This window comes from Dysidea avara, chromosome 5, assembly GCF_963678975.1.
Source record: "Dysidea avara chromosome 5, odDysAvar1.4, whole genome shotgun sequence".
NCBI lineage: Eukaryota > Metazoa > Porifera > Demospongiae > Dictyoceratida > Dysideidae > Dysidea > Dysidea avara.
Window position 1 is genome coordinate 34154936 of NC_089276.1, and position 14298 is coordinate 34169233.

The window sequence follows — 14298 nt, forward strand, 5'->3', positions numbered from 1 at the left end:
CTCGCTTAATATAAATCCGAAACGGAGCGGAACATCGGATTTTATTTTTACTTTTGAACAGTTTGCATGGATTCTCTTCTGGTTTGTAGGCTTCTTTCCCACAACTCCTGGTTTTGTTTGGCTTCCACAACTCGCTTAATACAAATCCGAGGAGGAGCGAACATCGGATTTCATTCTTACGTTTGTGCAGGAGCAATCTGCATTGATTCTCCTGGTTTTGTATGGCTTCTTTCCCACAGCTCCTGGTTTTGTTTGGCTTCCACAACTCGCCGGCTTAATACAAATTCGAAATGGAGCGGAACATCGGATTTTATCGATGTACTTTTGAACAGTTTGCATGGATTCTCTCCTGGTTTGTGTGGCTTCCTTCCCACAACTCCTTCGCTTCCACAACTCGCTTAATATAAATCCGAAACGGAGCGGAACATCGGATTTCATTCCCTCTTGGTTTTTTCGGCTTCTTTCCCACAGCTCCTGGTTTTGTGCGGCTTCCACAACTTGATTATACAAATCCGAAGCGGAACGAAACATCGGATTTCATTCTTACTTTTTGTGCAGGAGCAGTTGAGTGTAAGCTACGGTACCAGAACGGGTATAGAATCAGAATCACGATAACAACATACGATTTCGTATTTCAGGCAGGATTTTACTGAAGGTGTACGAGATTTCGAAGCAGTTGGTGACCCTCGGACTTTTGTAAGTTTTAAGTTGTTCATGTGTGTAAAGACTCGGTGTCAGTATTAGGTAGTTATATACATCTCCGTACATCACATCTGGCCATTCATTCCACTCAATAGCACGTTCTGAAAACGATGAGGCTTCTCCAGTCGGCAATAGGGATCTTCCTCGCAACAAATCAACTTCAATTTATCGAGATATCGATCCTTGGTGTCTCCTGACTGTTCTAAACAATACTGTGAATAAGAAAACGCTTGGTTTACACGTTGTGCACTATCCATGAGCAGTTTCACCGTGGTTTCACTAAGTAACGTTTCTACCCTACAAATGGCGGAACGGTGCTAACGCGTGTAATAGCTGGGCGCTTAGAGATAATTACCACGCCCCCTGCATAAGTTCTGTATACCGTACGCAAGGAAATTTTGACGTAAGAAAAATTTGACGAATTCAGACTTCAGCAGATTTGACGAATGAAATGTTGACGAAAATCAAGAAATTGTAGGCAAAACCTGTACTTTTAAGGGCGCTTATAAATATTTGACGAATTTAAATTTGACGAATTAAACCGATTTGTCAAATTCGTCAATTTTTTTTGACGTCAAAATTTCCTTGCGTACGGTATATTCCATGGCTTCACAGCTGAACCCATGTAGTGACTTCCAGGTACTGATTAACCATATATAGCGCTTCGAGTTTATCTGTGTGTACATATAGAAACCACTTTAATGATGCATGAATACAGACAGTGGTTTTCTCTCTATCGCTAAGGCTTCCATTATTCTCAGTACCTTAATGAAGGCCATCCATTGAGCCATCCATGACCATACTGCACTGAGAGTCACTAGCTATTATTATTTCGATCATAGGCGGCGGAAAGGGGGGGGGGGGCTAGGGGGCTAAAGCCCCCCCCCCTCGGTCTGCTGAGGGGGGGCTTAGCCCCCCCTCAGAATGATATCACAAACGAAATTATCTTTCTTGGAGCGTTGGATAAAGATCGAGATGCTCTAATAGAGCAGTCACTCTAATAAAGTAGTCAGTGTGTAGCGAGCTATGAAAGGATTTTTATGTAGTTTATCAGCTAGAAATGGTAGCTGGTGAGGTGGAAAGCTCTTGTCAGTTGGTTGTGACCTTTTTTTTTTTTTTTTTTTTTGGTCTCACCTTACCAAACTATAAAAATAAGTCTGGGTGTCAGCCCAGCCCCCCCCTCATATCAACTACTTCCTCCGCCGCTGATTTCGATTAATTCCAATCGTAACTTGTTAAATATGTTCTAATAAGAGCTCGGAATAGCAATGATGAACACCAGACTGGATGGACACTGTGACTGATAGACTGTCAACTATAACAACAATTAAGCATGGCTTGTTGCATTCAATGACATGAATTCTAAAGTGTCAAGTGTGTGAGTCTGTCAGTTGTTTTCATACTATAACCTATACTATTATGGTTATCATCCATGTTTGGACAATGGTGAAATTTTTTTTAGCTTATAGCTGAAGTGAATGACCCTGAGCAGTCTTAGAAATGATGGAGTGTACATACACTACAACCATATTGTAATCTCTTCTTTGCATTATATACAGGGGCAAATCCAGGGAGGGTTCAAAGGGTTCCATGGAACCCCCCTTTTGAAAGAACCTCTCTTACTCGAGATACTCTAATAGAGCAGTCACAGTAGTCTTTTGAGGAGCGATGTAGCAAGCTATGTATACAGTTATAAATAAGGAAATGTAGTTGGTGAGGGCATCTATGGTGATTGTCAGCAGGTGATGACCTTTTTTTTTTTTGTCTTCAACTTACAGTTAGGCTGAAGTTGCAAATCCAAAGTGGAATCCCCTTTTTAAAAGTCTGGATCCGCCCCTGATATAGCCGGTGTGTGATGGGCCCATACTGAGAGGAATTTGTGTCAACACAATGACATGTGAGAAGTTTATTTAATCAGTGCATGCATTTCTGCAATTTGAGGCTATTCTCAGGACATTGAATATTAAACCTTTCTCAGCGTCTGGGGGCCCCACATCTGGGATCGCCTACCACTTCAATTTAGAACCCTCCTTTTGAAATTCCTGCGTACGGGCCTGGATAGGTGAGTGTCAGCTTGCTATATAGTCTAATAATAAGGAATATGCATATCTTGATTCTCGCTTGGATCAGTTCTGGCCAGCTAGCCAGCCTGTGTTAATTTTTTTTCTTTGTTTGTCATTTTCCCCGACCAAATGGACAACACAGGCTGGCTAGACTAATTTACTGTTACCTTGAACTGAATCTTAGTGATAGCCGGCATATCTATAATATATGGTGATAGTACTGTACATTGCCAAGGATTTTCCTAAAGCAATTAATTTTCTTACAGTGGTCTTATTTATTTATCGGTGACTCGGATGCACAAAACTCAAACATGAGTGTATGTGTGCAAGTACAATTTGTTCATAAACGGCAAAGAGTTCCATTCACGTATGGTGGCTGGCAAAAATGAATGATGATAAGAATTTAACCTTAAGCTTACTTGAAGTTGTCTAAACTTTTGCTGGTGACCTCGAGTTTTTGTTTCAGATAGTTTTATCAGTCCTGGGGTGCACATGCCTTAAAATTTACTTATAAGCACAAAACTTACTTATTTGTAACACACACGATAAAACTATGGTGATCAGCTTGTAGACAAACTCCATAGCGATTTTCATCCTCATTGGAGCTCGGATGACAGAGCAATCCCAAGTTTATAAATGTGAGTTGTTATTTTGTGCCAAGGTTTTATATACAAAGAATTTTTTTATTAAAACATCTTGAATACTGGAATGCCTATTATAAGATGATGTGGGCATGGCATCTTGGTAATTACATTGTGAGTAGCTGTGCCCATGTTGTCTTCGAGTCTGGTACAGTAGAAATAATTAGTTTGTACATTGTATCTTTGTTAGAAATCGTCCTAGATTCTTGGACTAATTTAAGGCTTATGTGTTACTGTGCTATTTTGCATCACAAGATCACATGTTTTGTGTAACTTACTGCCAATCAAACAGGGACAGAAGACAGTTACCAGCATCTGTAAATTACGTACTTATTTTGATCTTTTGTATCATATAGAAGTGAGAAGAAATGCACAACTTACGTTAAATGTTATGTGAGGCACTACAATTGTAGTCTTATTATATGACCCGAATCTTCTTTTTATTTCACATCAGACCAATCACAATAAACAGCAAATCAAAACAGGTCATGACTTGTGATCACTAGTTACAGGTCAACAGGCATAACAGCTGGGAGACCAGCCCCACCATTAATACCTGACTCAATCTTACTTAGACTTAACAATAATTGCAAATCCATTGAATTTATTTTAGTGGCCTGACATTGACACCTTTAACCTTGCTGAACTGTCAGGCCATATCATATGGTGCGAAGTTTTTGGAGGGGAGGAAGGTTTGCGGATCACCACTATCTAGGGAATTTTCACTCCTTTAGGATCTTTTATAATACTAAATACCTAGCTGCAAATTTTGAGGGCAAATTTTCTTGGATAGCTGCCATTCCACTAAATATATTAAAAATTTCCCCTTGAAAAACTCACTATACAGTATGTAGTTTGATTGGTGACTTGGTAACGAGGATTTTAATTTCATGAATAAAGAATTTTAGTTCCCCAAAATAATGTATGCCTATAGTTTCACATGATTTATACTGTAGACACCAGAGTTGGGAGTAACTATAGTTACTTTGTAACTAAGTTATGTAACTAGTTAGTTTGTAACTAAGTTACGTTATTAGTTACTTTATAACAGTAACTAGTAATAAAACTAATTACATGTTTTGTAACTAGTAACTTGTAATTAGGAGTAACTGTCTGAAAAGTATATAAGTTACTATAGTTACATTGTAACTATAGGTAATTATGCTTTGAAAGCAAGAGCACTTCAATTTTGGTGTTACATCCACATTAGGTAGACACTTCCTGTGTACTGTTCTTCATGATTCAGCTTGAGTAACAGATGAAACAGTTGAACTGATCATGAGCTGAAATGGCCAAAGTAACTAGTATCTAGATACTTAGTTACCTTTTTAAAAGCTTTTGTGCTTGGCATTATAATTATGTAATTAATTATTATTGTTAGTAAAGATGAAAGCCATATAGTTTATAATGCTTACTTTTATCTACGATAGCGATTTATTTTGTATTATAAATTGTTTTTCCAAAACTTATCAAATAAAATTTGACAGAGATAGCAACTGAATGTACCTGCTAGAAGCCACCCCTTTAGTCTACACTAACAGTCTACTAGTCACAAATCCTACAGTCACATGTTTAACTTTTCACAGGTAGAAGCATAAAATGTCAAGTCACCAGATGCAGCAGCATTGTAAAAGACATTAGACAGAGGATTGACATTGAACTCTCCATTAGTGTAGTGGATATGTACAGTTACATTTGGATTAATTTGTGTGCTCAAAACTTGGACCTGAGGTGACCTTTATTGGTTCAGCTGTACCATTTGTGCTATAACCCATTTATTTGTCAGCATGGCAGCTATAATGAGGCGATCTTATGAGGTGGCCACTAAGTTAGGTTTCACTGTACATTGCAATTGTGTTAATATGTAGGTATCCAATTACCATGTTCATTTGCATGGAAGCCCTATATTCGATTATTGTATATAACCACATTAAGTAAGTTCATTCCAGATCAGTGATGCTGTTGCCTACCACTCCCTGCTCTTTTGCTTGTGTGCTATATACCAGAAGCCATACACATATGCTGACCACAACATGCCATATGCTCTACATAGTCATGTGGCTGGTGAATATAATAATGACCTCAATTACCAGGACTTGTTGACATAAGTGACTGCAGCTGGTACAGAACCAGTGAACACTTGCATGTCGATTGCACAAAACACATCTTCAGGCAATTTAGCTATTGCCATGTGAATAAAATACGTACAATGTTCACACTGTATTATGCACTCAGATGTTTCACTACATGCAGCTATGACCATTATTCTTTGTCTCTAGTTTGACCCATGTATCAAGATAATGCATGGAGAAAATGCCAAAAGTAGTGTAACAAAATGTCATAATAATAACAATATAATGTACATAAAGAGCAGCAAATTTGATTGATAATATTATATTGAATTTAGAATAACTGTCAGCGTTTTAAATTGTAATATGGTTTGTGTTATTGAATTTGTGTAAAATTCTGCATGCCAGACTGGCATGGAGCCATTTGAGTCAGGTGAGTTATGTGCAAAGCATCTTGCCTAAATTTCATCCTACATGCTTAAAAATCATGATGGGTTCAACATAAGCATTAGTTGAGACCAATATCTGTGAGCATTGTCATTTGGCAGTTCATCCTGTCAAACTTTTGCTCCTTCGTCTTTCTTGTTTTAATTTTCTACACTGTTCTATCATATACAGTATAATTACCTTGAATATCCTAACTTTGTGATACCATCACACAGTTCACTCTAACAAATTATTCTACATGCAATGTAAATAATAAGTTAATCGGATGGTTGCAGGTTCGAAGTTTCCCAGGTCCAGTTATGGATTTTTTCTCCCTTCTCCACCTTCTCAAACATACTTTCTGTAACAACTTTAAACAAGCTGTAGGACCAGGAGTCCTGCAGACCTTCAGCACCTGTGCTGTAAAGTCTTAATAAAATACATTAAAGAAAGTTAATTGACTTCTCTATAATTTACAGTGTGAGTTCTATTAGAATAACATTATTCTGTAATGAGCATGTAGCTGCACAATGTAGGGCCCACAGCAAGCATCTTAACATCTGTATACCATGTACATTTCTCATAAGTGTGTACATATATACATAGTTATGTAGCCCAGTGGTGCAGAATAGCCAGACTTTAGCCATGCCTGGGCACTGAGCAAGCCATTCAGCCATGAAATACACATGCATATACACACTTTACACAGTAGCTTTTAAAATGTGTTAGGCATCACTATGTAATTACACTAACTGTATGCAATATGTGTATCTAATATTATAACCTTATTGTAAATGCTAGCTATTGATCTTCTTAATACAAATGTACAATACGTACATCAGTAGTGTCTTAATATCTGACTAGGAGAAAATTGAAATAAAGCGTGAAGTATACACTATTCCATCATGTGATGACTGCATGTGCATTGGATTTGTCAGCCTACAGACAAAAAATGAAAACAATATTAATGCTGATCATGATTAAACAAGTACTCCATGTCATTTGAACTGTAGCTATATACCACTATAGAAATATCCACCCCAGTATCCACGCAGTGCTCAATACTTCAAAGCTGCCCATCTCAAATAGCCTGGCTGGCTCATAACATATAATGATGTTACGGTTGTCTTCTGTTGCTACAAATGGTCCCCCTACCCACTCATACAATACTGAGTGATACAAAGCAAAAGTGGCACAGATTCTATATGTTTTCAACCAACAGAATGCAACACAATCTCTAATACTCAAGATAGTCTATATAATACAGCAGTTACCCAAGTACTCTAATAGAACATACAGTGCATAAAAGTTTTCTCTACTATGAAATCTACTTATGTAGCTATATTGAAAGATGTATTCAACTAGCAAATAAATATATAACAGTATCATAATGATACTGCTTGAGTTACTGTCAAATATACAGGAATTTCCCATTCAAGCGAATGCTCTCAGATTTCAAAGCAACATTTCCTGGGGGGTGATACCTTTTCTAATTGAGTACTGTTCTCCATTCCTGCACTAAGATATAAGGCTATATAAATGGCATGTGTGAACGAAACTATAATGCAGATACACTGATAGGTGAAATTAGGATGACTGTACATCATCAGATCATATTGAACATTAGCTAGCATTACTGTGCATTACATAAGGTCTGGAATAGCAAGAGATGTTGTATGCTCTAGTTACCATTATACAAGGCATGTTACTATATACATACTATGAAATATGAAACTTGTAAGAGAGTATCCAGGAGCTCCAGAATCTCAACTTCATATTTCGGTTTCCTTCCATCTTACACTCCTTTCCCCATCAATACCCATTTTCCTTTCCGTATAGCTCCAGAACAATAACAGATATAATTACTAAATTGGCATCACCAGGTGGGATTGGGATCTCTATCAATAAGAAAACCTTAACTTTTGTATCTAATAATTTAGGCAATATGTATGCATGCATACAGTAACTCTATACTGTAATATGTACCTTATCTAAAACAAGGTACATAATATGTATAGTACAACAATGTGTGTAAGCAATACGGTAATGAATAGACAAACAAAATGGTCATCAGTTACAACAGTGTTGGAGCGATAAAATTTCGGCACAGAACACCATCCTGTAGCATGGCCTTGTAATAACAAATCAGCAGGTAAAGTATCCCTTATTGTATCATTTGTATGAATTGCAGCATGCCAACTCCTATGAAAACTTTCCAAGGGTCAAAATGTGATGGGATTGGATAGTCTATATGCTGGACTGGATCTAATAAATCATTTAAGCAGGAAGATTTTTTGGTGACATTGGCAACAAACAAGAACAAAATTATTGTAAATTACCGAGGCCCTCGCCATCCAATAATCAACATGTAAGCCCAACTGCTGCAGCACATCAACGTGATTCCAAAGAAGGGAAAAAGTCATGATAAATACCAGGAGCCCCTGACACTGAAGAGCATCAAGACGCTCCAAGTGACTTTTGCCTACATGGTACACCTAAGCCTACTCTTATCTCTGGATAATCGAGTATCCACTGTACTTACAAAACTAAATAATTGTATGAACAGTTCAACAGATCGACTACATCCCATGATGCTGAAGCCCGGGCATTAAATATCCTGTATGAACAGAAGATGGTAACATGAGCTGTCTGCTCAAGTATGCAATATATTGTACTCTTTGGTAGATGGAATAGATTGCTAAGTTTTGTAATGGTCATTAGCATGAAATGGCCAAGACAGCCCACTTCAATTGTCACAAAATCAACTGAAAATCCAGCATGTTGAAAGTCCTACAGTTATGAACCATAGCAAGCTTTTTTACAGTTCCTTTGCAGCTAAAAGTAATGCCGAGTATTAGTGACTACAGAGAGTTCTAATAGCGTGATGGAATCTGTGGAAACCAGCACAAGATCATGCAGGTCTGCTTAGAGTAGATGTGATATGAGGTGGAATAGTACTTGGGGGACTAACACTCGCTTGGTAACCAGGAAGATTAGCATAAAGCTTATAACAAGATGGTAAATCCTTTTTAAAGCTCTGAACAAATACCTGCAAAATAGAGTACTAGTCATAACACCAAGTGTATTTCCCTTGAGCAAATGCAATGGAACAAACATAGTTGGTTGTAGGCTGAGTAGAGTGGCAAAGGGTACAAACTGGATTAACAATAATATTCCAGTGAGCTAGATTGAATGGTGTTGGTAAGGTGTCACAACCGGTTCACAATAAGAAAGACAGTTGTTTTTCAGGTAAACCATACATCAATTTTTTCCACAGGAGACATACTTGTTCTAGAGTAACCAGTCTTAATGTTCCTCAAACTTGCGAGTGAAGCCGGGCCAATACCGATGCCAATGCAATACCAATAGACAGTGGTATTGACAGGTGAGGGACTACTGTACCTATGGCAGACGAGACCTATCCACTGCTTCATTACATGTAAAAGTGAGCGAGTGGACCAGTTGTGACACTGCAAGTGATGAGAAGTTAGTATAAGTCAAAAGAAGCAAACACAAACTGGTCATCAATGTCCCCATTGGTCTCCATATGATATTATTTAATAAGCAGCTAAATTTTATAATGCACTCTGCAGTCATTCCCAAACTTGAAAACTTGCCATCTTGACTGGCGGTTTGCTAGGACCTTGGGTAGGACCGATGCATGCATGTGCCCTAACAGACATATCCCTAACAGACATACTGTATTATGTATGGCTGAAGTTTGGGTAGCTATCTGCACCTTAGAATACAATATAATATATAATACTGGCCCTAATGGCATTCTCGACTTAGAATAGAATACAATAATTATAATATCGTTCACCAATAATATGCTATACTGAGTAGTATACTCAATTTCATATCATCCTACCAGATCATGTAGTAGCTCTAAAGTTCATGACAAATTTTCCTCTACCATACAGCTTAATCAATAATTCCTACTTTTACAGATTATTAATTATTATTATTATTATCAAATTTACCACAATGGAAGGCATACACAAAAGGCAAAGCCTGTACAAGGTGTCAGCCACAAAAAAGAACACTACAACTACAAAAATATACAACAAACAAATAATTACAAAACTGTGCAACAATACAAAACATCAATTAACACACACATAATGGTATAATGAATGCCGGAAGGATTTTGGATTTGGATCATTGAGGATGGTTAATGGTACAGAATTCCACAGAAAGACAGTGTTAACAAAGAACGAATAACGACGAGAGTTGATGGTTGCCTGTGGTGGGTTTATTGACAAGTGATGACTTCTAGTAGATGAAATTGAATTAAATTTACAGTGACAATTAAACTTGATGGATGTACGTTGGTGATAAATATTATGGAGGAAAGAAATAGAAAGGTACTGACGTCTTGATTCAAGGGTAGGGAGATTAAGCTGAGAGCAGCAATCACTTGAAGATACAGTCCATGAATTGGTCCGTGGACTCCAGCGACTGCCACAAATCCAACGTGCTGCCCTATTTTGCAAAGATTCAAGCAATTTAATATCTCCCTTGGTATGTGGAGACCACACAACAGCAGCATACTCCAGAGTAGGGCATACAACTGCTTTGTACGCCGCACACTTGGCCACACAGCTGCATCCAAACATTGAGCGCCGTAAACAGTTTAAGGACTTGGTGGCCTTATTAATCACATACCTTCAGTGCTTGGACCAACTCAATTTACCATCAACTAGCACACCAAGGTATTTGACAGGATTGATTACTCAGATAATAGTCAGATTTTGGACCCAGTGATTAATACCTCTCTTCCTATATCCAGCAAATCAAAAGGCAACCAAAAACTTATTTTTACCACATTTTGTCAATTTTGATGTAAACAACAATTGTACCCTCCATTACTTGTGTCCCTGTTGTGATCTAAACTCTCCTGCCCTGTATTTTAATCATTTATGTAGCTATTAAAAGTATAGCTACGTGTTTTTTGTATGTTGTCTACATGTGAGTAGCTAGTCTCGCATGGCCAGACCGCTTTTTTTCCGTATATTGGGTGGGGAATAATATTTGCTATCACTTTTTTTCCCACCCAATACACGGAAAAAAGCGGTCTGGCCACGCGAGACTAGTGAGTAGCTACCTAGTTATTAACAGAAATTAGTTTGAGCATGCAGTTGGCACATGTTGCATCTGACCCTCAACATCACCACGCTATTTTTGCACATAGCTAGCCATTTTAATTCTGTAATCTTGCACTGATCTGGTCACGATTCTGGTGTTGTAAAGCAATAGCTAATAAATTTCAAGAGTCAAGGGGAAAAATTTTCGTTGATTTCGCGGTTTTGGGAGTTACCAGCGAAAATTTTATATTTAGACCTCCATATCTCGCTCCATATAGTTTTGGGAGTGTTTGCAAATCCGCCAAAATCTTATTTTTAGAAACCATTGCTCGAGGGGTCCGCAACAGGCTGAAATCTTGGACGCCTATCACTGAAATCTTGCTTAAAATCCGAGATCCGAAATCCCAACTAATAAACTTTTTTCCGATTATTTCCGTAAAATAATGTAACGTTTTTTTGTAAAATTACGGAAATCACAGTCGCAGCGGAGGGTATTGAAATCTGATTGAAATTCTCTGAGAAATCCTACAAAATCTTAGCAATATCCTATCGGAATCCAAGTTGGAATCGTGTATGAGATTTTTAAATCTATAAGATATTGAGATCTCGTGAAATTCTGAATCCCAGCGAAATCTTGAGATCCCAATGAAATCTTGAGATCTTGAGATCTTGGACACCATTTTTGCTCTGTTGCTGACCCCTCGCCATTGCTCAACTTCGAAAAATTTACCTCTTGAAATATTTAGGCGCGCGAGGGAATGCGCGCATAAAAAAAGTAATTTGTAAGGAAGTGCCGAGTCGGGTATGTCGTAGCATAGACAGGTGAACAAACCGATTTTCAGTTTCACACAAGAGTCAGTTGGTGAGTGTCAGCGTTTACAGTTAATGCAATCGATCGCGTGCCATGACACTATGCATGATGTTTTAGTGGTTAGGGTTTTCCCCTCTCTGTCCTCACTTAATTTTCCATCCTTGTTGTATATTGTGTAATTTTTGTGTGTAGTGTCTGTGTTGTGTTTAAATAGTTCTTATGCTGTGTGCTTGTGTTGTACTTTTTTGCTTCTGGACTTGTGTGGTTAGCTACTGTGCATTGATTTTAGTAGTGTAAAGTAGCTACACTCTTGTATGGAAAAATGGCTATGCCTTGAGCTGAAAATCAATCAATCAATCAATAATTTAAAATTAGCTAGTTTGTTATCACTGTTGACATGATTTTATTAGGTGGAAATTATTTTTGTTGGAGGTGTTCCAAAACCATATTGATTACATGTTAGTTTAAAGCTTAAAGCACATGCACAACAGGGATGTAGCGTTTTACTCTCAGATGTAGGAATCTGGAGTTGCAGCCCACTGTAGATACCATATAGCCTAAATATTTCGAGGGGCAAATATTTTGAGGTTGAGCAATGTTGCTAAAAATAAAATTTTCGCGGATTTGCAAACACTCCCAAGATGTATTAGACTATATGAAGGTCTATAATATTTCAAGGTTAAAATTTTCATTGATAAGCCCCAAAACCACGAAATCAGTGAAAATTTTCCTCCTCGAAATATTTAGGCTATATGGTAATCTAGTGCCCACATGCTTTTTCCCTTTTGAAAACTTGAGTGTATGAATTTTCCCACCCAAATATATAATTATATTATAATGGGGAAGAAAGCGGTTAGAGCTGAATACAAAGGGTCTGGGCCACTTTTTCCCCTTTGGGTGGGGCCACCCATATATACGAAAGGGAAGAAGTGGTCTGGACACAAGACTACTCTATAGATCATTACATCTTGAAACCGCTGGCAGGCCAATGAATAGATATATTGTTGAACACTTTACATCCATATTGTTCTGTTGAATCTTGTGGCTGAATTGTGATTTGTAGTGCATATCATGAATTTGGCCTAAAACTTCTTGGTGACTAAAGCATACAGTACTTACTTACTAGTACTGACTTTGCTTCGACTTTGTTTACAACAGCTACCATTCATCGTTTCTTTAGATAACTTCTAACAGCCATTACCAAGGTCATGTCAGCCATTACCAAGGTTGTGTTAAAATAATTCGTACAATCAGAGTCTTGAGAGTGCAACTAATGTCACAAGTTTATCTAATATTGCTAATCAATTGTTGTGGTTATTCACATGATGTAACTGTGTACCGTAACTATACACATTCTTGGATTCTTCTAAAAGCCTCTATAGCCTGCTGTTGCAGTGCAGCATTTCTTCATATAAAAAATGACACATTGAATACCTAAATTTTGTCAATGGGAGTTTGCTTTGCCTGATTTTTAGAAGATCCATGAAGAGACAAGCTATTGCATGGAGACCTGTTAGTATAGTTGGGCCTCTAGAATTACAAATCACACTTTCAATCATTCATTGTTTATGCCTCTCCAAGTTTATACGTATTAGCCAACAGCAGGCAACCAGTGACCAATGCCAACATGAGTTCATCCACTGCATTCTATCTTATGGGAGATAATTATAATGTTGTAGTTAACATGTTAGTGCAGTTTTTGAATTCCATTCTAGATGGTCAACCATGAACTTTTGAAGATTCAGTACTGCAAAATAAGAACATCAGAAAAATTGATTTGTATTTGACTCATGTGAGTAAAACCACAATCGCAGTTAAACACATGGCAAGAATTTTGAAATACAGAAATGCGACTTGTTGCTGTGTATCGTTTCATAATAAGTAAGCCACAGTTTTCATTTAACCTTCTCAAAGTAGTGCAATGAACAGACTCATTGTGTAATTTTAGACTGTTATCCCACCTAATGTCACCATGCATGCCCATAATGTGTATGCGTACATTCCCATGCAAAAGTTCTTTGTGAGTTTAAGGGTTAAATGTTCACCCCTTGTTTCTGTGCTTTTTTTCTATCAAACTAAAAAAATTCCTAATTAAGTTTTCCTTAGCTATGTTTCCTTTTTTTGTAACATAATTATGACTAGTGAACCTACGCACCTGTGCATACTGCATCAAAAGAAAGAATGGCAACAAATTTAATGTTTTCATCTGAACACATACCTCATCTGTCAGTTTACTGACCCAAAAGCAAAGCTTCATTTTCAGCTACAGTACATATGTTCAGCCCATTACGCAGCATAACAAATAAAGAACACTAGGGGAAGTGCCTCTGCAATCTATCCAGTCACCATGGAAAATATGGATGATTCTTATTTAGAAGTCATCATGTACTACCGCAAATTGGCTTATTGGGCTGTCAGCAAAGAGAAATGGAACACAAAAGAGGACAAAGGTAAGTCCATGGTTGGCGCATTGTACATACAGTCATATGCCAAAAGACA